Here is a 26073-nt window from a genome sequence, read left to right on the forward strand (position 1 = left end):
ATTTCTAACAAACCAGCATGTGTATACCAATGCTGCAGGTTACCGGACCACATTTTGAGTAGGAGGAGTCTAAATAATTGTTCTTGTTACCTTGTAGCTCCTTTCTCCTTACTGTGTTTGCCTTTTTGCCTATAAGATTGGCTGTTTGGGGAACTTCCCTGGCGGTCCAGTGGTTAAAACTGCATGCTTCCACTGCAGGGGGCATGGGTTCGATCCCTGGTCAGGGAACTAAGTTCCCCACATGCTGCATGGTGCGGCCAAAAAAAAAAAAAATTTAAGCATTAAAAAAAGAAGATTAGCTGTTTGCCGTTTATTTGGCCACTTCAGACTATTTCAGAATGCTTATTTATCCTATGAGAAAGAAAATTGCATCTGGAAGACGTGCCGCTTTATTAGTGGAAACTCCATGCTTTGTCTCAGGCCATAGTGGTCTTTCATTGTTTCTTCATTGTAAGATAATTGAATCACTGAGAGCAGTTGACTAACAGAGATCTTTCCATTTAATTATGGTTATATGGAGAGGGCATGGGTTTTGGAGTGGGACCTGGACTGTGTGATCTTGGTCAGGTTACTTAATTTCTTTGACTCTCAATTCATTAGTCTGTAAAATGAAAATACTTACCTACATAAGGTCATTGGGATGGTTAGTGATTAGCAATAATGTGTATGAAGTACCTGGTATAGTACCTATAGTATGGTAGGCATTTAGCAGTTAATAATAAGCATCTTAGTCACTGAATGGGATGAAACAAGCATTAAAAACCATTTAATTTGCTTAACATCAGGGATTTCATTAGCAATGTAGCTAACAAGGAGGGAAAAAAAAGTGAACTGTTTCCTGTGAAAGAAAATTAAAAGTTAAAATTATGTTTAATTTTTATTTATGTTTCTGTTTTACTTTATGTTTTTAAAAAGATAACTCATTTGATTTCTTTGGGAGACTTGGAGTCAAATCACTTTTCTCAATGACCGTTAGATCCCTATGATTCATAAATGAAATTAAATTTTAGATTCTCAACCTATTTTGAAAAAGAGAATTAATTCCATTCTATCCTGACTTGTCTGAATTTTTGAGGCCAAGATATGCCCACATAGTGACATTCTCAAGGACTCTTCTGTGTCCTTTTTCTCAGTATAGTAGAGAGGAGAATCATCAGGAACAGCACAGCTGGCATCTTGAGGAAAATGACATAAAATTGGCATTGTATGCTAAGCCTGGAAAAGCCAACATTTGTTCAGTTACTAATCTTTTCAGGCAGAGCCTTTGATTTGGCCCAAAACTACTTCAGCTTCCCATAGAAGTATTTTTATTTGCTGTCAAAATCCCTCACAAACCTTAGTGCACTCTGAAACACAAGCATATAGGCTATACTGGTTTCTTTTAAAAATTCCCTTTCCTCACTCACATTAGCTGGTTTTCCTGATCCTGGGCATGAATTATTTGCCCAGTTAGGTGCTTCATAACAGAGATTCTTTCTAACAGCACCATGTTCCAGGATAACCCATTAGCTTTGTTATATAATTGGGAACTCTAGGTTGGGGTATTCATCTGAAAGAAAATATTCTCTCAGTACCCCTGGGCTTAAGATCTGCACTATCATTTGTCTCACTTCAAAGCTAATTGAAATCAGCCAGCCTATGTTTCAAAATATCTACACATATTACCAACCATCTGGCTGCTCACAAATGATGAAGACATTTAATATAAAACCTGGTTAATGCACTAGCCTCTCACCTCTAGAGAACAAATATTGCCTAGGACACACATAGTCTTACTTTAGTATTGGTCCGCAATAGAGGACGGTCATTTGGGTCCCCAAACTCATAACAGTTTGATGTAATAGCTCCCAGGTGACTGACCATTGATAGACATTCAGAATTATCTTTGCCGGACTCATTCAGAACTGCAGTGACAGAGCAGAAGGTTTATGTGTAGCCATCAGAGCAAGAATATCTAGAGTATATTGCATGTGGGTAAAGGGCATATGCGACTCTTTTTTACTAACTCAATGTAATTTTTTTCAGATTATGAAAGTAACGTTGAGTGAAATATGCTTGTAGTAGAAAATTTGGAATATATACATTTTCATTTAACATTTTATTTATTAGTCTTTCAATCTTTTTTATTAGGTTTATGTGCATTGTTTTTAGCAAAACTGAGATTATTCTGTATGTAGTATTCTTTTTAAACCTAGTTATGTTTTATAGACTATTTTCAATGTCTTTAAGTAACCATCTCTATTTCATTAACTGTATAATATTCTGTCATATTGCCATACTATCTTAAGTTACCAATCCCCTATTATGGGATATTTAAGCTGTCTCTCATTTCCCTATCATAAATAACACTGTACTGAACATCCTGTAGAAAATTGTTTGTGCATGTAAGTTAATCATAAAGCATAGCATTGCCTTCCTTTGGATAAATTCTTAGGAATTGCAAGATCAAAACACATGTATTTAATGTGCTTATTTTTGTTTTTACCTTTGTTTCTTTGTATGTTTGGGGATGTTTTATGTATGCCTTATCACCCTTGAAAATACTTCTACTTTTTTTGGGGGGTGGGGTGGATGCAGGGAGCTGTGCCTCGCGGCATGCGGGATCTTAGTTCCCTGACCAGGGGATTGAACCCGTGATGGCTTGAAAGTCAATTTTGTTTTCGCAGTATCAATCATAAAGAGGTTTTAGTTCTTTTCCAGTCTGCGGTTCAGACTCTTTGGTTATTGAAGTATTGATGAGACAGTAGTATGGACAGTCCTATAACTGGGCTTGCATTAATGGCAGCTTTACACCCTACTAGGATGTGGGTGTGGGAAATAAGTTTGGTTTTCATTTCCCACCATATAGGTATATCCTGATAGAAGGATACCTACTATATGGTATCTGATACAGATAACTACAGTCTATATTTATCTGTTGCTCACCAGATGAACCAGACTCATACATCTAAAGAGTAATTTTACATTGATTTGCTTTTATAGTAGTCCTCACTATTAAATAAATAATGAAAGGGATACTCCCTGCCTAATAACAGGAAGATTTAATCTTTTGTGGTAATTCAGATTATTGATGAATTTTAGGGTCATCAGTAAGTCATTTGCTAAATCATTTCATTTCTATTCCTTCCTTTCTATTCCCTCTGCCAGTAGCCTAGTTAAGACCTCATTACCTTCCACCTGCACTACTGGAACTGCTACCTTACTACTCTCCCTACCTCCCATCATTCTCCATATTGCAGTTCATTTTAAACAGTACAGATAGATTAATCTCAAGCTAAAATATAGATATGAGCATATCATCCTTCTACCTGAAATGTGTATTTTATTGGCCATACTCCTAGGCATAGCTAGCATTCAACAAGTTACATAATTTAATCCTAACTTAACATTTCATCTTTATTTCCCACCTCACTGTATCTCACTGTTCATATGCTTTCTTACCTACATACCTTTCCTTAAATAGCTTAGAATGCCCTACACTTCTTTCTCCATACCACCCTCAGAAATAACCCATACTCGCTTGGAGAAGGGAGACAAGGAGCTATACAACTAAGTCCCTTTCAACCAGGGAGTAAATGCAGTCTTTGCAGTGCAAAATGGATGACAATGGTGCAGACACAGAAAAACCTGTAGCCTTTGTGGTCTGGTGAACAAAAGAGAAAATGGGAAACTGGGAATGCTGAAGAGAGTGTGGTTTGCAAAAGAAAGAGCCAGACAGAAGGTCTCCAGATATTTGTCTGCCTACATCTATGATTGACCTTTGAACGATACATGCCTAGAATAGACCCAGCCCAGCCCAACTGAAAGCAAAAGATCTATACAAAAAGAAATGTTTACAGTTAGAGACTAGCCAAAAAAAATTTTTTAAATAAAGAAAAAAATCACTAAAACAAAAAAATACTCATGAGAGAAAAATAACAGAATCCAAAGTCTCCACAACTCAGAATACAATCCAAAATTATTTGATATACAAAGAACCAGGAAAATGAAACATTCTCAGCTGAAAAGATGATCTATTGTTTCCAACATCAAGGCGAACCAGGTGTTGGAATTAATATACAAGTGTTTCAAAACAGCTATTATAACTATTATCAATGAAGTAAAACATGTTTTCAATGCATGAAAATCTCAGCAGAGAAATGGCAAGTCTTGGCAGTAGAACAGAAACAGCAGAAGACCAAATGGAAGTTCCAGAACTGAAAAACAGCTGAGTGGACATGACAGAGGAAAGAGTAAGTGATCTCAAATCAATGAATATTAATTATCCAAGAGAAAAAATGAAAGATGGGGGGAAATGAACAAAGCCTCAAAGGTCTGTTAGATGGTATGTAATAGTTGGCTTCTCATCAGAAATCACTGAGGACAGAAAAGAGTAGAATAGCATCTGGAAAAAAATGAACTGTCAACCTAGAATTCTATACCCAGCAAAAATATTATTCAAGAAGGAAGGCTGGACTTACTGTGGTGATCATTTTGCAATATGTACAATATTCAAGTATCAAATTACATTGTGCACCTAAAACTAATGTTATGTAAATTATACATCAATTTAATAAAAAGAATGAAGACAAAATACATTTTCAGATAAAAGAAACAGTGAGAATTTGCTACCAAGGGACCTGCACCACAAGAAATGCTAAAGGAAGTTCTTTAGACTGGAGATAAATAATTCTAGATGGAAACTTGAACATTCAGTAAAGAATAAGAACATGAGACATTCTAAATACCTGGACACTATTTCATTTCTCTGAACTCCTGGAATTCTTTATCTATAAGTCTTGGGATGCTACTTCTCATTTTCTGTGTTTCTATATTTTGTCATTTTATTTGTATATTTCAACTCCCCTACTAGGCTAATTTTGAGGTGAATGGAGGCAGGGACCATTTCTAATTTATCTTAGATCCCCCAGAGTCTGATTTTTGCATATCTTGTTATTTATTTTCTCTTTTCGAAAGCAGTGGGTAGAACATCATTCCATTTAATGAAGGGTTCCAGTTAACTGGATTTCAGTCTTTTCTGATTGCAAACGTATTGCTTTGGGAATTTAGCATAGGGAATTGTGATGTCTCAAAATTTACTTTATCCAACAAACTAATTTCCTATTTTTTTTTTCAGATTCCTAGCTTATATGTTTCTTTAAAAAGTTTCTCATTTGATAAATGAAAAACATGATTTTTGCTTACACTAAACTCTAGGAGATATTACATGGATCCTGTGTATGGGACATTGGGTATAATAAACAACTCAGTGGGGTTTTGCAAAAGAGCTAGAAATGTTCTCTGATTAGATGTTTCCCATATTGCTTTTTAATAAAAAAGCCAGATGCATAATATTAAGTCCAAATTCATTGAAGACCTTTTCACAGGACTTTTGGGATAACATTGCCCTAGTTTGTTGCTTGTAGATGATCTATACACAGGTATAGAATTTAGTGAAGGGACCAGATAATGAAAATATCCCTTGTTTGGCTTATACCAAAGAGTAGCAAGCAGACTTTCAGAATAAACTAGATTTCATCAATTTTATCAGATTCTTTCATGAGTCTCAGATATTCCTGTATCCTGTATTATTTTTTTTCTTTCAATTTCCATATATATAAATTTTTGAAACATCTTTATTGTAGTATAATTGCTTTACAATGGTGTGTTAGTTTCTGCTTTATAACAAAGTGATTCAGCTATACATATACATACATCCCCATATCTCTTCCCTCTTGTGCCTCCCTCCCTCCCATCCTCCCTATCCCACCCCTCTAGGTGGTCACAAAACACGGAGCTGATCTCCCTGTGCTATGCGGCTGCTTCCCACTAGCTATCGGTTTTACATTTGGTAGTGTATATATGTCCATGCCACTCTCTCACTTTGTCCCAGCTTACCCTTCCCCCTCCCCATGTCCTCAAGTCCATTCTCTAGTAGGTCTGCGTCTCTATTCCCATCCTGCCCCTGGGTTCTTCATGACCTTTTTTTTTTTCCTTAGATTCCATATATATGTGTTAGCATACGGTATTTGTTTTTCTCTTTCTGACTTACTTCACTCTGTATGACAGACTCTAGGTCCATCCACCTCACTACAAATAACTCAATTTCATTTCTTTTTATGGCTGAGTAATACTTCATTGTATATATGTGCCACATCTTCTTTATCCATTCATCTGTCACTGGACATTTAGGTTGCTTCCATGTCCTGGCTGTTGTAAATAGAGCTGCAGTGAACATTGTGGTGCATGACTCTTTTTGAATTATGGTTTTCTCAGGGTATATGCCCTGTAGTAGGATTGCTGGGTCATATGGTAGTTCTATTTTTCGTTTTTTAAGGAACCTCCATACTGTTCTCCATAGTGGCTGTATCAATTTGCATACCCACCAACAGTGCAAGAGGGTTCCCTTTTCTCTACACCCTCTCCAGCATTTACTGTTTATATATTTTTTGATGATGGCCATTCTGACTGGTATGAGGTGATACCTCATTGTACTTTTGATTTGCATTTCTCTAATGATTAGTGATGATGAGCAAACTTTCATGTGTTTGTTGGCAATCTGTATATCTTCTTTGGAGAAATGTCTGTTTAGGTCTTCTGCCCATTTTTGGGTTGGGTTGTTTGTTTTTTTGATATTGAGCTGCATGAGCTGCTTGTAAATTTTGGAGATTAATCCTTTGTCAGTTGCTTCATTTGCAAATATTTTCTCCCATTCTGAGGGTTGTCTTTCATCTTGTTTATGATTTCCTTTGCTGTGCAAAGCTTTTAAGTTTCATTAGGCCCCATTTGTTTCTTTTTGTTCTTATTTCCATTTCCCTAGGAGGTGGGTCAAAAAGGATCTTGCTGTGATTTATGTCACAGAGTGTTCTACCTATGTTTTCTTCTAAGAGTTTGATAGTGTCTGGCCTTACATTTAGGTCTTTAATCCATTTTGAGTTTATTTTTGTGTATGGTGTTAGGGAGTGTTCTAATTTCATTCTTTTACATGTAGCTTTCCAGTTTTCCCAGCACCACTTATTGAAGAGGCTGTCTTTTCTCCATTGTGTATTCTTGCCTCCTTTATCAAACATAAGGTGACCATATGTGCGTGAGTTTACCTCTTGGGCTTTCTATCCTGTTCCATTGATCTATATTTCTGTTTTTGTGCCAGTACCATACTGTCTTGATTACTGTAGCTTTGTAGTATAGTCTAAAATCCGGGAACCTGATTCCTCCAGCTCCATTTTTATTTCTCAAGATTGCTTTGGCTACTCGGGGTCTTTTGTGTTTCCATACAAATTGTGAAATTTTTTGTTCTAGTTCTGTGAAAAATGCCGTTGGTAATTTGATAGGGATTGCATTGAATCTGTAGATTGCTTTGGGTAGTATAGTCATTTTCACAATATTGATTCTTCCAATCCAAGAGCATGGTATATCTCTCCATCTGTATATATCATCTTTAATTTCTTTCATCAGTGTCTTATAGTTTTCTGCATACAGGTCTTTTGTATCCTTAGGTAGGTTTATTCCTAGGTATTTTATTCTTTTTGTGGCAGAGGTAAATGGGAGTGTTTCCTTAATTTCTCTTTCAGATTTTTCATTATTAGTGTATAGGAATGCAAGAGATTTCTGTGCATTAATTTTGTATCCTGCTACTTTACCAAATTCATTGATTAGCTCTAGTAGTTTTCTGGTAGCATCTTTAGGATTCTCTATGTATAGTATCATGTCATCTGCAAACAGTGATAGCTTTACTTCTTTTCTGACTTGGATTCCTTTTATTTCTTTTTCTTCTCTGATTGCTGTGGCTAAAACTTACAAAACAATGTTGAATAATAGTGGTGCGAGTGGGCAACCTTGTCTTGTTCCTGATCTTAGTGGAAATGGTTTCAGTTTTTCACCATTGAGGACGATGTTGGCTGTGGGTCTGTCATATATGACCTTTATTATGTTGAGGTAAGTTCCCTCTGTGCCTACTTTCTGGAGGGTTGTTATCATAAATGGGTGTTGGATTTTGTCAAAAGCTTTTTCTGCATCTATTGAGGTTTTTCTCCTTCAATTTGTTAATATGGTGTATCACGTTGATTGATTTGCGTATATGGAAGAATCCTTGCATTCCTGGGGTAAACCCCACTTGATCATGATGTATGATCCATTTAATGTGCTGTTAGATTCTGTTTGCTAGTATTTTGTTGACGATATTTGTATCTATATTCATCAGTGATACTGGCCTGTAGTTTTCTTTCTTTGTGACATCTTTGTCTGGTTTTGGTATTAGGGTGATGATGGCCTCGTAGAATGAGTTTGGTAGTGTTCCTCCCTCTGCTGTATTTTGGAAGAGTTTGAGAAGGTGTTAGCTCTTCTCTAAATGTTTGAGAGAATTGCCCTGTGAAGCCATCTGGTCCTGGGCTTTTTTTTGTTGGAAGTTATTTAATCACAATCTCAGTTTCAGTGCTTGTGATTGGTCTGTTTATATTTTCTGTTTCTTCCTGTTTCAGTCTTGGAAGGTTGTGCTTTTCTAAGAATTTGTCCATTTCTTCCAGGTTGTCCATTTTATTGGCATTTAGTCGCTTGTAGTAATCTCTCATGACCCTTTGTATTTCTGCAGTGTCAGTTGTTACTTCTCCTTTTTCATTTCTAATTCTGTTGATTTGCATCTTCTCCTGTTTTTTTCTTGATGAGTCTGGCTAATGGTTTATCAATTTTGTTTATCATCTCAAAGAACCAGCTTTTAGTTTTATTGATATTTGCTATCCTTTCCTTCATTTCTTTTTCATTTATTTCTGATCTGATCTTTATGATTTCTTTCCTTCTGCTAACTTTGCGTGTTTTTTGTCCTTCTTTCTCTAATTGCTTTAGATGTGAGTTTAGGTTGTTTATTTAAGATGATTCTTGGTTCTTGAGGTAGGATTGTATTGCTATAAACCTCCCTCTTAGAACTGCTTTTGCTGCATCCCATAGGTTTGGAGTCATCATGTTTTCGTTGACATTTGTTTCTAGGTATTTTTTGATTTCCTCTTTAATTTCTTCAGTGATCTCTTGGTTTTTAAGTAGTGTATTGTGTAGCCAGCCTCCATGTGTTTGTATTTTTTACAGATTTTTTCCTGCTATTGATATCTAGTCTCATAGTGTTGTGGTTGGAAAGGATACTTGATACAATTTCAATTTTCTTAAATTTACCAAGGCTTGATTTGTGACCCAAGATATGATCTATCCTGGAGAATGTTCCATGAACACTCGAGAAGAAAGTGTATTCTGCTGTTTTTAAATGAGGTGTCCTATAAATATCAATTAAGTCCATCTTGTTTAATGTATCATTTAAAGCTTGTGTTTCCTTATTTATTTTTATTTTGGGTGATCTGTCCATTGGTGAAAGTGAGGTGTTAAAGTCCCCTACTATGATTGTGTTACTGTCGATTTCCCCTTTTATAGCTGTTAGCATTTGCCTTATGTATTAAGGTGCTCCTGTGTTGGGTGCATAAATATTTACAATTGTTATATCTTCTTCTTGGATTGATCCCTTGATCATTATGTAGTGTCCTTCTTTGTCTCTTGTAATAGTCTTTATTTTAAAGTCTCTTTAGTCTGATATAAGAATTGCTACTCCAGCTTTCTTTTGATTTCCATTTTCAGGGAATATCTTTCTCCATCTCCTCACTTTCAGTCTGTATGTGTCCCTAGGTCTGAAGTGGGTCTCATGTAGACAGCATATATACAGGTCTTGTTTTTGTATCCATTCAGCCAGTCTATGTCTTTTGGTTGGAGCATTTAATCCATTTATATTTAAGGTAATTATTGATATGTATGTTCCTATTACCATTTTCTTAATTGTTTTGGGTTTGTTATTGCAGGTCTTTTCCTTCTCTTGTGTTTCTTGCCTAGAGAAGTTCCTTTAGCATTTGTTGTAAAGCTGGTTTGGTGGTGCTGAGTTCTCTTAACTTTTGCTTGTCTGTAAAGGTTTTAATTTCTCCATCGAATCTGAATGAGATCCTTGCTGGGTAGAGTAATCGTGGTTGTAGGTTTTTCCCTTTCATCAGTTTAAATATATCTTGCCACGCTCTTCTGGCTTGCAGAGTTTCTGCTGAAAGATCAGCTGTTAACCTTATGGGGATTCCCTTATGTGTTACTTGTTGTTTTTCCCTTGCTGCTTTTAATATTTGTTCTTTGTATTTAATTTTTGAGAGTTTGATTAATATGTGTCTTGCCATGTTTCTCCTTGGATTTATCCTGTATGGGACTCTCTGCACTTCCTGGACTTGGTTGACTATTTCCTTTCCTATATTAGGGAAGTTTTCAACTATAATCTCTTCAAATATTTTCTCAGTCCCTTTCTTTTTCTCTTCTTCTTCTGGGACCCCTATAATTCAAATGTTGGTGCATTTAATGTTGTCCCAGAGGTCTCTAAGACTGTCCTCAATTCTTTTCATTCTTTTTTCTTTATTCTGCTCTGCAGTCATTATTTCCACTATTTTATCTTCCAGGTCACTTCTTCTGCCGCAGTTATTCTGCTATTGATTCCTTCTAGAGAATTTTTAACTTCATTTATTGTGTTTTTCATCATTGTTTGTTTGCTCTTTAGTTCTTCTAGTTCCGTGTTAAACATTTCTTGTATTTTCTCCATTCTATTTCCAAGATTTTGGATCATCTTTACTATCATTATTCTGAATTCCTTTTCAGGTAGACTGCCTATTTCCTCTTCATTTGTTTGTTCTGATGGGTTTTTACCTTGCTCCTTCATCTGCTGTGTGTTTCTCTGTCTTCTCATTTTGCTTAACTTACTGTGTTTGTCGTCTCCTTTTCGCAGGCTGCAGGTTTGTAGTTCCCGTTATTTTTGGTGTCTGCCCCCAGTGTCTAAGTTTGGTTCAGTGCGTTGTGTAGGCTTCCTGTTGGAGGGGACTAGTGCCTGTGTCCTGGTTGATGAGGCTGGATCTTCTCTTTCTGGTGGGCAGGAACACGTCCGGTGATGTGTTTTGGGATGTCTGTGATCTTCTTATGATTGTAGGCAGCCTCTCTGCTAATGGGTGGGGTTGTGTTACTGTCTTGCTAGTTGTTTGGCATAGGGTGTCCAACACTGGAGCTTGCTGGTTGTTGAGTGGAGCTGGGTCTTAACGTTGAGATGGAGGTCTCTGGGAGAGCTTTCGCCATTTGATATTACGTGGAGCTGGGAGGTCTCTGGTGGACCAATGTCCTGAACTCGGCTCTCCCACCTCAGAGGCACAGGCCTGACACCTGGCTGGAGCAACAAGACCCTGTCAGCCACACGGCTCAGAAGAAAAGGGAGAAAAAAAGAAAGAAAGAAAAAATAAAATAAAAAGAAATAAAGTTTTTAAAATAAAAAATTTTTTAATTATTAAAAATTTAAAAAATTAAAACGTAATTTAAAAAAAAGAATAAAGAAAGAAGAGAGCAACCAAACCAAAAAACAAATCCACCAATGATAACAAGTGCTAAAAACTATATTAAAAAAAAAATGGACAGACAGAACCCTAGGACAAATGGTAAAAGCAAAGCTCTACAGACAAAATCACACAAAGAAGCATACACATACACACTCACAAAAAGAGGAAAAGGAAAATATATATATATATCTGTATATATATTAAAAAAAAAGGAAGAGAGCAACAAAATCAATAAACAAATCTACCAATGAAAATAAACTCTAAATACTAAACTAAGATAAACATATAACCAGAAACAAATTATTTGCAGAAAGCAAACTCCAAGTGTACAGTTGCTCCCAAAGTCCACCACCTCAATTTGGGATGATTCGTTGTCTATTCAGGTATTCCACAGATGCAGGGTACATCAAGTTGATTGTGGAAATTTAATCCGCTGCTCCTGAAGCTGCTGGGAGAGATTTCCCTTTTTCTTCTTTGTTCACACAGCTCCTGGGGTTCAGCTTTGGATTGGCCCTGCCTCTGCGTGTAGGTCACCTGAGTGCATCTGTTTCTGCCCAGACAGGACGGGGTTAAAGTAGCAGCTGATTCAGGGCCTCTGGCTCACTCAGGCTCAGGGGAGGGCGGGGTACAGATGCGGATGCGGGGCAAGCCTGAGGCGGCAGAGGCCTGCATGACGTTGCAACAGCCTGAGGCACGCCGTGTGTTCTTCAGGGGAGGTTGTCCCTGGATCACGGGACCCTGGCAGTGGCGGGCTGCACAGGCTCTGGGGAGGGGAGGTGTGGATAGTGACCTGTGCTTGCACACAGGCTTCTTGGTGGCTGCAGCAGCAGCCTTAGCGTTTCATGCCGTCTATGGGGTCTGCGCTGATAGCCACAGCTCGCGCCCGTCTCTGAAGCTCGTTTAGGCGGTCCTGTGAATCCCCTCTCCTCGGCGCACCCCGAAACAATGGTCTCTTGCCTCTTAGGCAGTTCCAGACTTTTTCCCGGACTCCCTCTGGGCTAGCTGTGGTGCACTAGCCCCCTTCAGGCTGTGTTCACGCAGCCAACCCCAGTCCTCTCCCTGGGATCTGACCTCCGAAGCAGGAGCCTCAGCTCCCAGCCCCCACCCGCCCCGGCGGGTGAGCAGACAAGCCTCTCAGGCTGTGAGTGCTGGTCGGCACCGATCTTCTCTGTGGGAATCTCTCCGCTTTGCCCTCTGCACCCCTGTTGCTGCACTCTCCGTGGGTCCAAAGCTTCCCCACAGCCACCCCCCGTCTCTGCCAGTGAAGGGGCTTCCTAGTATGTGGAAACTTTTCTTCCTTCACAGCTCCTCCCCGAGGTGCAGGTCCCGTCCCCATTCTTTTGTCTCTGTTTTTTCTTTTCTCTTTTGCCCTACCCAGGTACGTGGGGGAGTTTCCTGCCTTTTGGGAAGTCTGAGGTCTTCTGCCAGTGTTCAGTAGGTGTTCTGTAGGAGTTGTTCCACATGTAGATGTATTTCTGATGTATTTGTGGGGAGGAAGGTGATCTCCACGTCTTACTCCTCTGCCATCTCGAAGGTCTCTCTCCTGTATCCTGTATTATTGAGTCCAAGGGAGATCAACATACTTTACATGATGAAATTGTATAAATGGCAAAATTGACATTTATTTTTTAAAAATTTAGGAGCCTGATTTATCTTTTTGCCCAAACTTAGGACTGTTTCACTTCCCCATGGAAAGTAACTAAAGACAAGGCCAATTTTTAATTTTCTCAGAACGTGCTTTGAATCCAAAGTACTTGAACAAGTAGTCATCTGAGACCCACAGTTCTATACCAAATATACAAGAGATTGTTGAATCTGCACACATTATTACAAGTAGGAGAAGTAATGAAAAGGGAACCTTAGAGACTGAAAAGCCTGGGCCAAAGTCCCAGCTCAGCCACCTAATAGCTCTACTGGTGTAACCTTGGTGGGATGCTCACTTTCCCTGAGTCTGTTTCTTCAGCTGTAAAAATGGAAATAAGAATTCTTTCTTCATATGTTTATTTTGAAAATTCAGTGGTTACATGTTTTAGTTCCTGTCACTTCTTCACATCCAATAATTATTAGTTCCTTTCACCTTACTCGATCATAAGAAAACATGGGTGTGAGTCTTATAAAAGGTGTTTAATCCCACTAGGATGAGGTACTCAATAAATATTAATGAATAAATGTTTTATGAAGGAAACATAGTGTTTTACATTATTTTTAATAATTATCAATGTTTAAGATAAATTATGATCAAATATGTTTACAGTAGTTCCTATTAAATAATGATTACAGCAATGACAAGTTATTACGTTATTTTGCTTGGCATTTGTATGCTGAGGTGAATATTTTTGCTGTTATTAAATCAACATCATTTAGCCAAAGTTGAACTCACCCCCATGGTATCTTAGTGGAGCCATAGTACCTGCACTGCACAGAATTTCATACATATTTAATGTTGTATGATACGTTAAGCCATAGTATTCCTTTATTTGTGTTAAACTTTGCTGCAAATTCATTTTAAAAATCTATTGTTTTGAAACATTTTAAGATAAATTAAGCTTCCATGCCTTGAGAAGCAATGCATTGTAGTACTGGGATCAGCAAACTTCCTGTATAAGGGCCAGGTCATAAATACCTTAAGCTTTGCCACCCACACAGTCTGTGTGCAACTGCTCAACTCTGCCTTGGTATTAGGAAAACAGCTGCAGACAATATGTAAATGATGGGTGTGCCTGTGTTCCAATAAAATTTTATTTACAAAAAACAGGTGGCAGACCAGATTTGACCCATGGGCCATAGTTTGTTAATCCCTACTGTAACAAAATAGCACAAATCTGGAGGTAGAAAACCCAGGACGTAATCCATCTCCGACATGAACTGGCTGAGTATTGGTAACAAACCAAATCCATTTAACTTCCTTGTGAATTTCTCTTTCTTTATTAGTAAAATTAAAAGGTGGGACTATGATGATCTGTCTTTCTATCTTAAATTTTATTATCTTTGTCATCGAAAGTTTTGTGGTATACAAGACACCTTTTCCTGAAGGATAAAGAAAAAAAAAATAAGAATAAAAACGTGGTGAGTCTTGACTTTATACTGGATGTATAAACCAGTTTTAAAACAAATTACACACATATTTCTTCTTTGGGAAATTTGGGATCTAAAAGAAATTCAACCTTACAGTCTGAGAACAAGCCAATGACTTCTATATAATGATAGAAGCTTTAAAGCACATGTCTTGTGTACAGTATATGGAAACTATGAGTTGCATTTAGATTTTGTAAAATAATTGCATTATATTGCCTTAGTGTAACATAAGAAGTAGTAAACAAATAGCTAAATTTTTAAAAAATCACTGAATAGCACTCAGCACTTATCCTATTTGATACCTATTGCAACCAGTAGTTGCCAATTTTAATCCCCATTTTCCAGAATAGGAAACTAAAGTTCAGAAACATTAAAAGCTGACCCAAGTGTCAGAGCTGAGATTGATCCCAGTGCATTAGTTTCCTATTACTGCTCTAAGAAATTATAGCGGACTTAGTGGTTTAAAACAACACAAATTTATTATCTTAACAGTTTTGGAGATCAGAAGTCTAAAATTAGTCTCAATGGTTTAGAATTGCATTTCTGTCAGGGTTGCATTCCTTTTGAAGGAGAGTTCTTTTGCTTGCCTTTTCCAGCTTCTAAAGGCTGCCTTGCATTCCATGGCTTATGGCCCATTTCTTTTTTTTTTTTTAACATCTTTATTAGAGTATAATTGCTTTACAGTGGTGTGTCAGTTTCTGCTTTATAACAACGTGAATCAGTTATACGTATACATATCTCTTCCCTCTTGCATCTCCCTCCCTCCCGCCCTCCCCATCCCACCCCTGTAGGTGGTCACAAAGCACCGAGCTGATCTCCCTGTGCTATGCGGCTGCTTCCCACTAGCTATCTGTTTTACGTCTGGTAGTGTATACATGTCCATGCCACTCTCTCACTTTGTCCCAGCTTACCCTTCCCCCTCCCCGTTTCCTCAAGTCCATTCTTTAGTAGGTCTGCATCTTTATTCCCATCTTGCCCCTAGGTTCTTCTGACCCTTTTTTTTTTTAGATTCCACATACATGTGTTAGCATACGGTATTTGTTTTTCTCTTTCTGACTTACTTCACTCTGTATGACAGTCTCTAGGTCCATCCACCTCACTACAAATAACTCAGTTTCATTCCTTTTTATGGCTGAGTAATATTCCATTGTATATATGTGCCACATCTTCTTTATCCATTCATCTGTTGATGGACACTTAGGTTGCTTCCATGTCCTGGCTATTGTAAATAGAGCTGCAGTGAACATTTTGGTACATGACTCTTTTTGAATTACGGTTTTCTCGGGGTATATGCCCAGTAGTGGGATTGCTGGGTTGTATGGTAGTTCAATTTTTAGTTTTTTAAGGAACCTCCATACTGTTCTCCATAGTGGCTGTATCAATTTACATTCCCACCAACAGTGCAAGAGGCTTCCCTTTTCTCCATACCCTTTCCAGCATTTATTGTTTGTAGATTTTTTGATGATGGCCATTCTGACCGGTGTGAGATGATATCTCATTGTAGTTTTGATTTGCATTTCTCTAATGATTAATGATGTTGAGCATTCCTTCATGTGTTTGTTGGCAATCTGTATATCTTCTTTAGAGAAATGTCTATTTAGGCCTTCTGGCCATTTTTGGATTGGGTTATTTGTTTTTTTGATATTGAGCTGCATGAGTTGCTTGTATGTTTTGGAGATTAATCCTTTGTCAGTTGCTTCATTTGCAAATATTTTCTCCCATTCTGAGGGTTGTCTTTTGGTCTTGTTTATGGTTTCCTTTGCTGTGCAAAAACTTTTAAGTTTCATTAGGTCCCGTTTGTTTATTTTGTTTTTATTTCTATTTCTCTAGGAGGTGGGTCAAAAAGGATCTTACTGTGATTTATGTCATAGAGTGTTCTGCCTATGTTTTCCTCTAAGAGTTTGTTGGTGTCTGGCCTTACATTTAGGTCTTTAATCTATTTTGAGTTTATTTTTGTGTATGGTGTTAGGGAGTGTTCTAATTTCATACTTTTACAAGTACCCTTCCAGGTTTCCCAGCACCACTTATTGAAGAGGCTGTCTTTTCTCTGCTGTATATTCTTGCCTCCTTTATCAAAGATAAGGTGACCATATGTGCGTGAGTTTATCTCTGGACTTTCTATCCTGTTCCCAGGGAGCCTGATTCCTCCAGCTCCATTTTTCTTTCTCAAGATTGCTTTGGCTATTCGGGGTCTTTTGTGTTTCCATACAAATTGTGAAATTTTTTGTTCTAGTATGGGAAAGGAAATAGTTAATCAAGTCCAGGAAGCACAGAGTGTCCCATACAGGATAAATCCAAGGAGAAACGTGCCAAGATACATATTAATCAAACTATCAAAAATTAAATTCAAAGAACAAATATTAAAAGCAACAAGGGAAAAACAACAAGTAACACATAAGGGAATCCCCCTAATGTTAACAGCGGATCTTTCAGCAGAAACTCTGCAAGCCAGAAGGGAGTGGCAGGACATATTTAAAGTGATGAAAGAGAAAAACCTACAACCAAGATTACTCTACCCAGCAAGGATCTCATTCAGATTTGACGGAGAAATTAAAAGCTTTACAGGCAAGCAACAGCTAAGAGAATTCAGCACCACCAAACCAGCTTTACAACAAATGCTAAAGGAACTTCTCTAGGCAGGAAACACAAGAGAAGGAAAAGACCTACAATAACAAACCCAAAACAATTAAGAAAATGGTAATAGGAACATACATATCAATAATTACCTTCAATGTAAATGGATTAAATACTCCAACCAAAAGACATAGACTGGCTGAATGGATACAAAAACAAGACCCGTATACATGCTGTCTACAAGAGACCCACTTCAGACCTAGGGACACATACAGACTGAAAGTGAGGGGATGGAAAAAGATATTCCATGCACATGGAAATCAAATGAAAGCTGGAGTAGCAATTCTCATATCAGACAAAATAGACTTTAAAACAAAGACTATTACAAGAGACAAAGAAGGACACTACATAATGATCAAGGGAGCAATCCAAGAAGAAGATATAACAATTGTAACTATTTATATACCCAACAGAGGAGCACCTCAATACATAAGGCAAATACTAACAGCCGTAAGAGGGGAACTCGACAGTAACCCAATCATAGTAGGGGACTTTAACACCCCACTTTCACCAATGGACAGATCATCCAAAATGAAAATAAGGAAACACAAGCTTTAAATGATACATTAAACAAGATGCACTTAATTGATATTTATAGGACATTCCATCCAAAAACAACAGAATACACATTCTTCTCAAGTGCTCATGGAACATTCTCCAGGATAGATCATATCTTGGGTCACAAATCAAGCCTTGGTAAATTTAAGAAAATTGAAATCGTATCAAGTATCTTTTCCGACCACAATGCTATGAGACTAGATATCAATTATAGGAAAAAATCTGTAAGAAATACAAACACATGTAGGCTAAACAACACACTACTTAATAACCAAGAGATCACTGAAGAAATCAAAGAGAAATCCAAAAATACCTAGAAACAAATGACAATGAAAACACAATGACCCAAAACCTATGGGTTGCAGCAAAAGGAGTTCTAAAAGGGAAGTTTATAGTTATATAAGCCTACCTGACGAAACAAGAAACATCTCAAATAAACAACCTAACCTTACACCTAAAGCAATTAGAGAAAGAAGAACAAAAAACCCCAAAGTTAACAGAAGGAAAGAAATCATAAAGATCAGATCAAAAATAAATGAAAAAGAAATGAAGGAAACGATAGCAAAGATCAATAAAACTAAAAGCTGGTTCTTTGAGAAGATAAACAAAATTGATAAACCATTAGCCAGACTCATCAAGAGAAAAAGGGAGAAGACTCAGATCAATAGAATTAGAAATGAAAAAGGAGAAGTAACCACTGACACTGCAGACATACAAAAGATCATGAGAGATTACTACAAGCAACTCTATGCCAATAAAATGGACAACCTGGAAGAAATGGACAGATTCTTAGAAATGCACAAGCTGCCGAGACTGAACCAGGAAGAAATAGAAAATATGAACAGACCAATCACAAGCACTGAAATTGAAACTGTGATTAAAAACCTTCCAACAAACAAAAGCCCAGGACCAGATGGCTTCACAGGTGAATTCTATCAAACATTTAGAGACGAGCTAACACCTATCCTTCTCAAACTCTTCCAAAATATTGCAGAGGGAGGAACACTCCCAAACTCATTCTACGAGGCCACCATCACCCTGATACCAAAACCAGACAAAGATTTCACAAAGAAAGAAAACTACAGGCCAATATCACTGATGAGCATAGATGCAAAAATCCTCAACAAAATACTAGGAAACAGAATCCAACAGCACATTAAAAGGATCATACACCATGATCAAGTGGGGTTTATCCCAGGAATGCAAGGATTCTTCAATATATGCAAATCAATCAATGTGATACACCATATTAACAAATTGAAGGAGAAAAACCATATGATAATCTCAATAGATGCAGAGAAAGCTTTCGACAAAATTCAACACCCATTTATGATAAAAGCCCTGCAGAAAGTAGGCATAGAGGGAACTTTCCTCAACATAATAAAGGCCATATATGACAAACCCACAGCCAACATTGTCCTCAGTGGTGAAAAACTGAAACCATTTCCACTAAGATCAGGAACAAGACAAGGTTGCCCACTCTCACCACTATTATTCAACATAGTTTTGGAAGTGTTAGCCACAGCAATCAGAGAAGACAAAGAAATAAAAGGAATCCAAATCGGAAAAGAAGTAAAGCTGTCACTATTTGCAGATGACATGATACTATACATAGAGAATCCTAAAGATGCTACCAGAAAACTCCTAGAGCTAATCAATGAATTTGCTAAAGTAGCAGGATACAAAATTAATGCACAGAAATCTCTTGCATTTCTATACACTAATGACGAAAAATCTGAAAGTGAAATTAAGAAAACACTCCCATTTACCACTGCAACAAAAAGAATAAAATATCTGGGAATAAACCTACCTAAGGAGACAAAAGACCTGTATGCAGAAAATTATAAGACACTGATGAAAGAAATTAAAGATGATACAAATAGATGGAGAGATATACCATGTTCCTGGATTGGAAGAATCAACATTGTGAAAATGACTCTACTACCCAAAGCAATCTACAGATTCAATGCAATCCCTATCAAACTACCACTGGCATTTTTCACAGAACTAGAACAAAAAATTTCACAATTTGTATGGAAACACAAAAGACCCCGAATAGCCAAAGCAATCTTGAGAACGAAAAATGGAGCTGGGGGAATCAGGCTCCCTGACTTCAGACTATATTACAAAGCTTCAGTAATCAAGACAGTTTGGTACTGGCACAAAAACAGAAATATAGATCAATGGAACAGGATAGAAAGCCCAGAGATAAACCCACACACATATGGTCACCTTATCTTTGATAAAGGAGGCAAGCATATACAGTGGAGAAAAGACAGCCTCTTCAATAAGTGGTGCTGGGAAAATTGGACAGCTACATGTAAAAGTATGAAATTAGAACACTCCCTGACACCATGCACAAAAATAAACTCAAAATGGATTAAAGACCTAAGTGTAAGGGCAGACACTATCAAACTCTTAGAGGAAAACATAGGCAGAACACTCTATGACATACATCACAGCAAGATTCTTTTTGACCCAGCTCCCAGAGAAATGGAAATAAGAACACAAATAAACAAATGGGACCTAATGAAACTTCAAAGCTTTTGCACAGCAAAGGAAACCATAAACAAGACCAAAAGACAACCATCAGAATGGGAGAAAATATTTACAAATGAAGCAACTGACAAAGGATTAATCTCCAAGATTTACAAGCAGCTCATGCAGCTCAATAACAAAAAAACGAACAACCCAATCCAAAAATGGGCAGAAGACCTAAGTAGACATTTCTCCAAAGAAGATATACAGATGACCTACAGACACATGAAAGAATGCTCAACATCATTAATCATTAGAGAAATGCAAATCAAAACTACAATGAGATATCATCTCACACCGGTCAGAATGGCCATCATCAAAAAATCTAGAAACAATAAATGCTGGAGAGGGTGTGGAGGAAAGGGAACACTCTTGCACTGTTGGTGGGAATGTAAATTGATACAGCCACTATGGAGAACAGTATGGAGGTTCCTTAAAAAACTACAAATAGAACTACCATACGACCCAGCAATCCCACTACTGGGCATATACCCTGAGAAAACCATAGGTCAAAAAGAGTCATGTACCAAAATGTTCATTGCAGCTCTATTTACAATAGCCAGGACATGGAAGCAACCTAAATGTCCATCGACAGATGAATGGATAAAGAAGATGTGGCACATATATACAATGGAATATTACTCAGCCATAAAAAGAAATGAAATGGAGGTATTTGTAATGAGGTGGATGGAGTTAGAGTCTGTCATACAGAGTGAAGTAAGTCAGAAAGAGAAAAACAAATACAGTATGCTAACACATATATACGGAATATAAGGGGAAAAAAAAAAAAAAGGCCATGAAGAACCTAGTGGCAAGACGGGAATAAAGGCACAGACCTACTAGAGAATGGACTTGAGGATATGGGGAGGGGGTGGGGTGAGATGTGACAGGGTAAGAGAGTGTCATGGACATATATACACTACCAAATGTAAAATAGATAACTAGTGGGAAGCAGCCGCATAGCACAGGGAGATCAGCTCGGTGCTTTGTGACCACCTAGAGGGGTGGGATGGGGAGGGTGGGAGGGAGGGAGATGCAAGAGGGAAGAGAAATGGGAACATATTGTATATGTATAACTGATCCACTTTGTTATAAAGCAGAAGCTAACACACCATTGTAAGGCAATTATACTTCAATAAAGATGTTTAAAAAAAATAAAAATAAAAAAAAATAAAAGAAGGGATCCTCGGAGTAGGAAGAATGAATTATGCAAATAAAATTATACCATATAAAAATTCAAAAAAAATAAAAATAAAAAGAAATGAAAAAGAAATGAAGGAAACGATAGCAAAGATCAATAAAACTAAAAGCTGGTTCTTTGAGAAGATAAACAAAATTGATAAACCATTAGCCAGACTTATCAAGAAAAAAAGGGAGAAGACTCAAATCAATAGAATTAGAAATGAAAAAGGAGAAGTAACAACTGACACTGCAGAAATACAAAGGATCCTGAGAGATTACTAGAAGCAACTACATGCCAATAAAATGGACAACCTGGAAGAAATGGACAAATTCTTAGAAATGCACAACCTTCCGAGACTGAACCAGGAAGAAATAGAAAATATGAACAGACCAATCACAAGCACTGAAATTGAAACTGTGATTAAAAATCTTCCAACAAACAAAAGCCCAGGACCAGATGGCTTCACAGGCGAATTCTCTCAAACATTTAGAGAAGAGCTAACACCTATCCTTCTCAAACTCTTCCAAAATACAGCAGAGGGAGGAACACTCCCAAACTCATTCTACGAGGCCACCATCACTCTTACATCCCATTTCCATCTTAAAAGCCAACAATGGCTGGTCGACTCTTATTGCGTCACTCAGTCTCTAACCCTTCTACCTCTCTCCTTCACTTTTAAGGACCCTTGTCATTACTTTAGACTCACCCAGATAATCCTGGATAACCTCCTCTTCTCAAGATCCTAATGTAATCACATCTGCAAAGATCCTTTTGCTATATAAGGTAACATTTTCACAGGTTTTGGGGATTAGGGTGTGGATATCTTTGCAAGGCCATTATTCTGCCTACCACACCCAGTGAAGAAAAAATTTTTTTAAAGATTCCATTTTATCCTCTCAGTATCTCATAGAAAGGAGGACTAGTTATTGTCATCACTTTGGACAGATAAAGGATCCTGAGGCAGAAGTAATGTGTGACTTTGCTGCAGTTTTATAACTAGTTAGCCTGTGGGGGGTCTTTTAAGTCCCAATACAGAAGGCTTTCTACTGGATCATACTTCCGTAAGATTTTTATCAGTATTAGGCATTTGATGCTAATATAGGTAAATTGCTTTCATGTCTCTAGATAATCAAACTTGAATTCAACCCAAATTAGACTTGATTCCATGCCCTGGCCATCTGTTAGCTTGTTTGATAGTTTCTGGTAAAAAAAAAAAAAGGGGGGGCACCTTTTCTTGAAAGATAAAGAAATATGCTAAGGATAAAATGGATGCAGAGGGGGCTTCCCTGGTGGCGCAGTGGTTGAGAATCTGCCTGCCAATGCAGGGGACACGGGTTCGAGCCCTGGTCTGGGAAGATCCCACATGCCGCGGAGCAGCTGGGCCCGTGAGCCACAATTACTGAGCCTGCGCGTCTGGAGCCTGTGCTCCGCAAGAAGAGAGGCCGCGGTAGTGAGAGGCCTGCGCACCGCGATGAAGAGTGGCCCCCGCTTGCCGCAACTAGAGAAAGCCCTCGCACAGAAACGAAGACCCAACACAGCCATAAATAAATAAATACATAAAATTTAAAAAAAAATTGATAGGTGTTTTTATAAAAAAAAATGGATGCAGAGGTTTGACTTTAATCAGTTACTTTGAAAATCTCTCTTTGCTAGTGTTTAGACTCAATGAGGGTATATGGAAATATTGAACTTTCTATATCAACTCTATATGTCACAAATAAAAATTTTAAGTATTGTATTAAAAAGTGAGAGATAAAAGGGTTATCTTACAATACAGTTTCTTTAACAATCTGGTTTCAATTTATTTTCTTTTTATAGAACTTTTTTCAGCACTTACATCCTGTCTTTCCATTATGGCAGTAAGTAGTTGAATCTGTACTGTAAATTTACTTGCTAGTCAGTAGATACCTAACTCTTATTTTCAAAAATAGTAGCAATAGAGAGGAGATAGTTTTTCAAAAATGAATAACAATTAAAAGGAACCCTTTACAGAACCTTTATTTTATAACTACTATACGAAGTGGTAATGGAGGAGGTAAAGGACATGTGTTATTTGATAATTGCTTATGACTTGTTTTGGTTTTTTTTTTTTAGGCCATGACTTCAGTTTTTCATCAATAGGTTAGTTCTCGTAGTTAGATGTTTCTATCTTACCAAAACCAGATATTTTCACACATTAGACTTTGTTCCATAATCCATCATTTTGTATTGTTTTGTTTGGTTTCTGTTATTCTAAACAGCGTTTTGATTTTTGAGCCATTTTCCTAGCTTTTTTCCTGGACAAGAAGGGCAGTGTTTTTCCTCTGTACTATTGCCTAGAACTCATAGATCTTCTAGACAATGTCAGCAGTTAAACTAACAAGACTGGAAGGAAGGATGAACACAATAGTTAACAATGACTAATAATCTTCACCTTGAGAAGAAGCTACTGTCCTGGCCAGTGTAAGTCCCACGGAAACAATACTGAGAATGGGGATATCATTTTCCCAGAGCTACTGGTGGCTTTAGCTAAGGGAGTGGCCAAGTACAGAGTGGAATGGGATATGCTAGGATCAGAAACTAGAGAAGTGTTTCAACTCAGCAAAGAGGGCGCATGGTGGTTATCAAGGAATATAGAAACAGCATGATTTAATAGAATTGTGTGGGACTTTGAAGCGAGTCAGGACTGGGTTCATATCTCAGCTTACTACTAAAAAGCTGTGTGGCATTGGGCAAGGGACTTAATCTCTTCAATCCCTCACTTCATTTACTAAAATGGTAATTGCTGCCCCTCAAGGTTATTGTATGAATTAGAGATATGACATATATAGTATGGATATTAGTAGTAGCCCAGTAAATAGGAACTAAAGGATAAAAAACAATAGATTGCAGTTGGTGGGCAGAGGCATAGCAGAGTTTGCTTAAAGTTGGATTTTTCTCACCAACTCTGTCTAGAAAGTCTCAGGGGAAAGAGCTGCACTCAGAGCCTTACCCCTTATTTCAGAGTAGCACAGATCCATTTTCAGCCCAGCCTGGTCTCAGGCAGGCCTGCACTGAGCCTGGAGCTGAGGAGGAGCACTGTGAGAATCCTGAAGGGAAAATTGAAAGTATAACTGGAAATGGAAAACATAGTGCTCTTTGAAAGAAATCCTCCATCATCCCTGCACATTCGCCTCTAGTACCCACGGCACTACCAGGGGATGCTCTCTTATGGATCCCTATTGTTGAAGGAAGGACTCCCTTCTGTCTCGTCAATCAATCAAACAATACCCTTTTGGAAAACAAAGTCTCATTGAAAATTTTTAAATTAAAAAAAAATTATGTGCCATCTTATATAAAGTAAAATTATTTTACTGCTATACTAATTTAGCTATGGACAGTTTCCATACTTGTAGTGAACCATTAATTCTTTTCTTAAGCATTAGAGATATGTGTGCTCTTGATTTTTTTAAATTAATAGACCTTTTTTAGAGCAGTTTTAGGTTTACAGCAAAACTGAGCATAAAGTAAGAAGGGTTCCCATATATCTGCTCTTCACACACGTACACACCCTCCCCCACCATCAAGATCCCACACTAATGTGGTACATTCATTACAATCAAATGAACCAACACATTATTATCAGCCAAAGCCCAGTGTTTACATTAGGGTTCATTCTTTGTGTTGTACATTCTGTGGATCTTGACAAATGTATAATGACATGTATCTACCATTATACCCCGATTCAGAATAGTTTCACTGCCCTGAAATTCCCCTGTGCTCCACCTATTCATACTTCTGTTCCCCAAAACCCCTGGCAACCACTAATCTTTTTACTGTCTCCATAGTTTTGCCTTTTCCAGAATATCATACACCAGTTGGAATCACATACTAGTATGAAGTGTTTTCAGATGACTTTTTTTACTTAGTAATGTGCATTTAAGATTCTTACATATCTTCATGGCTTGCCAGCTCATTTATTTCTGTCACTGAATAATATTCCATTTTATCAATGTACCATACCACAGTTTATCCATTCACCTACTGAAGGACATCTTGGTTGCTTCCAAATTTTAACAATTATGAATAAAGCCACTATAAACATTTGTGTGCATGTTTTGTATGGACATAAATTTTCAACTCTTTTGGGTAAACACCAAGGAGGATGATTTTGAGCATCTTTTCACATACTTATTTGTTATCTGTATATCTTCTTTGGTGAATTATGTATCTCTTCAGATCTTTTGCCCATTTTTTAGTTGGGTTGTTCGTTTTCTTATTGTTATGTTTTAAGAATTCTCTGTATAATTTGGATAGCAGTTCTTTTTTTTTTTAAATAAGTTTATTTTTTTATTTTTGGCTGCGTTGCATCTTTGATGCTGCACATGGGCTTTTCTCTAGTTGCAGCAAGCGGTGGCTACTCTTTGCTGTGGTGTGCGGGCTTCTCATTGGGTGGCTTCTCTTGTTGCAGAGCACGGGCTCCAGGTGCACGGGCTTCAGTAGTTGTGGCACTCGGGCTCAGTAGTTGTGGCTCATGGGCTTAGTTGCTCCGCGGCATGTGAGATCTTCCCGGACCAGGGCTCAAACCCGTGTCCCCTGCATTGGCAGGCAGATTCTTAACCATTGCGCCACCAGGGAAGCCCCAGCAGTTCTTTTTCAGATCTATCTTTTGCAAATATTTTCTCCCATTATGTGGCGCATCTTCTCATTCTGACATTGTCTTTCACTGAACAGATGTTTTTAATTTAATGAAGTCCAATTTATCAATTC

General features: G+C 37.7%; 1 protein-coding gene across 13 annotated transcripts in view; it reads left to right on the plus strand.

Moving 5' to 3' along the window:
- PEAK1 (pseudopodium enriched atypical kinase 1) overlaps window positions 1-26073 on the plus strand; it is a 301070-nt gene that overhangs the window by 193601 nt on the left and 81396 nt on the right. The window contains exon 6 of one of the 13 annotated variants that reach the window (XM_068556121.1): window positions 4133-4232. The exons of the other annotated variants lie outside the window; for them this stretch is intronic. The gene's annotated coding sequence lies outside the window, so the exon portion shown is untranslated. The remainder of the gene's footprint in view (window positions 1-4132; window positions 4233-26073) is intronic. 13 annotated transcript variants of the gene reach the window in all.

The sequence above is a fragment of the Eschrichtius robustus genome, chromosome 1 (genome assembly GCF_028021215.1).
Source record: "Eschrichtius robustus isolate mEscRob2 chromosome 1, mEscRob2.pri, whole genome shotgun sequence".
Lineage (NCBI taxonomy): Eukaryota > Metazoa > Chordata > Mammalia > Artiodactyla > Eschrichtiidae > Eschrichtius > Eschrichtius robustus.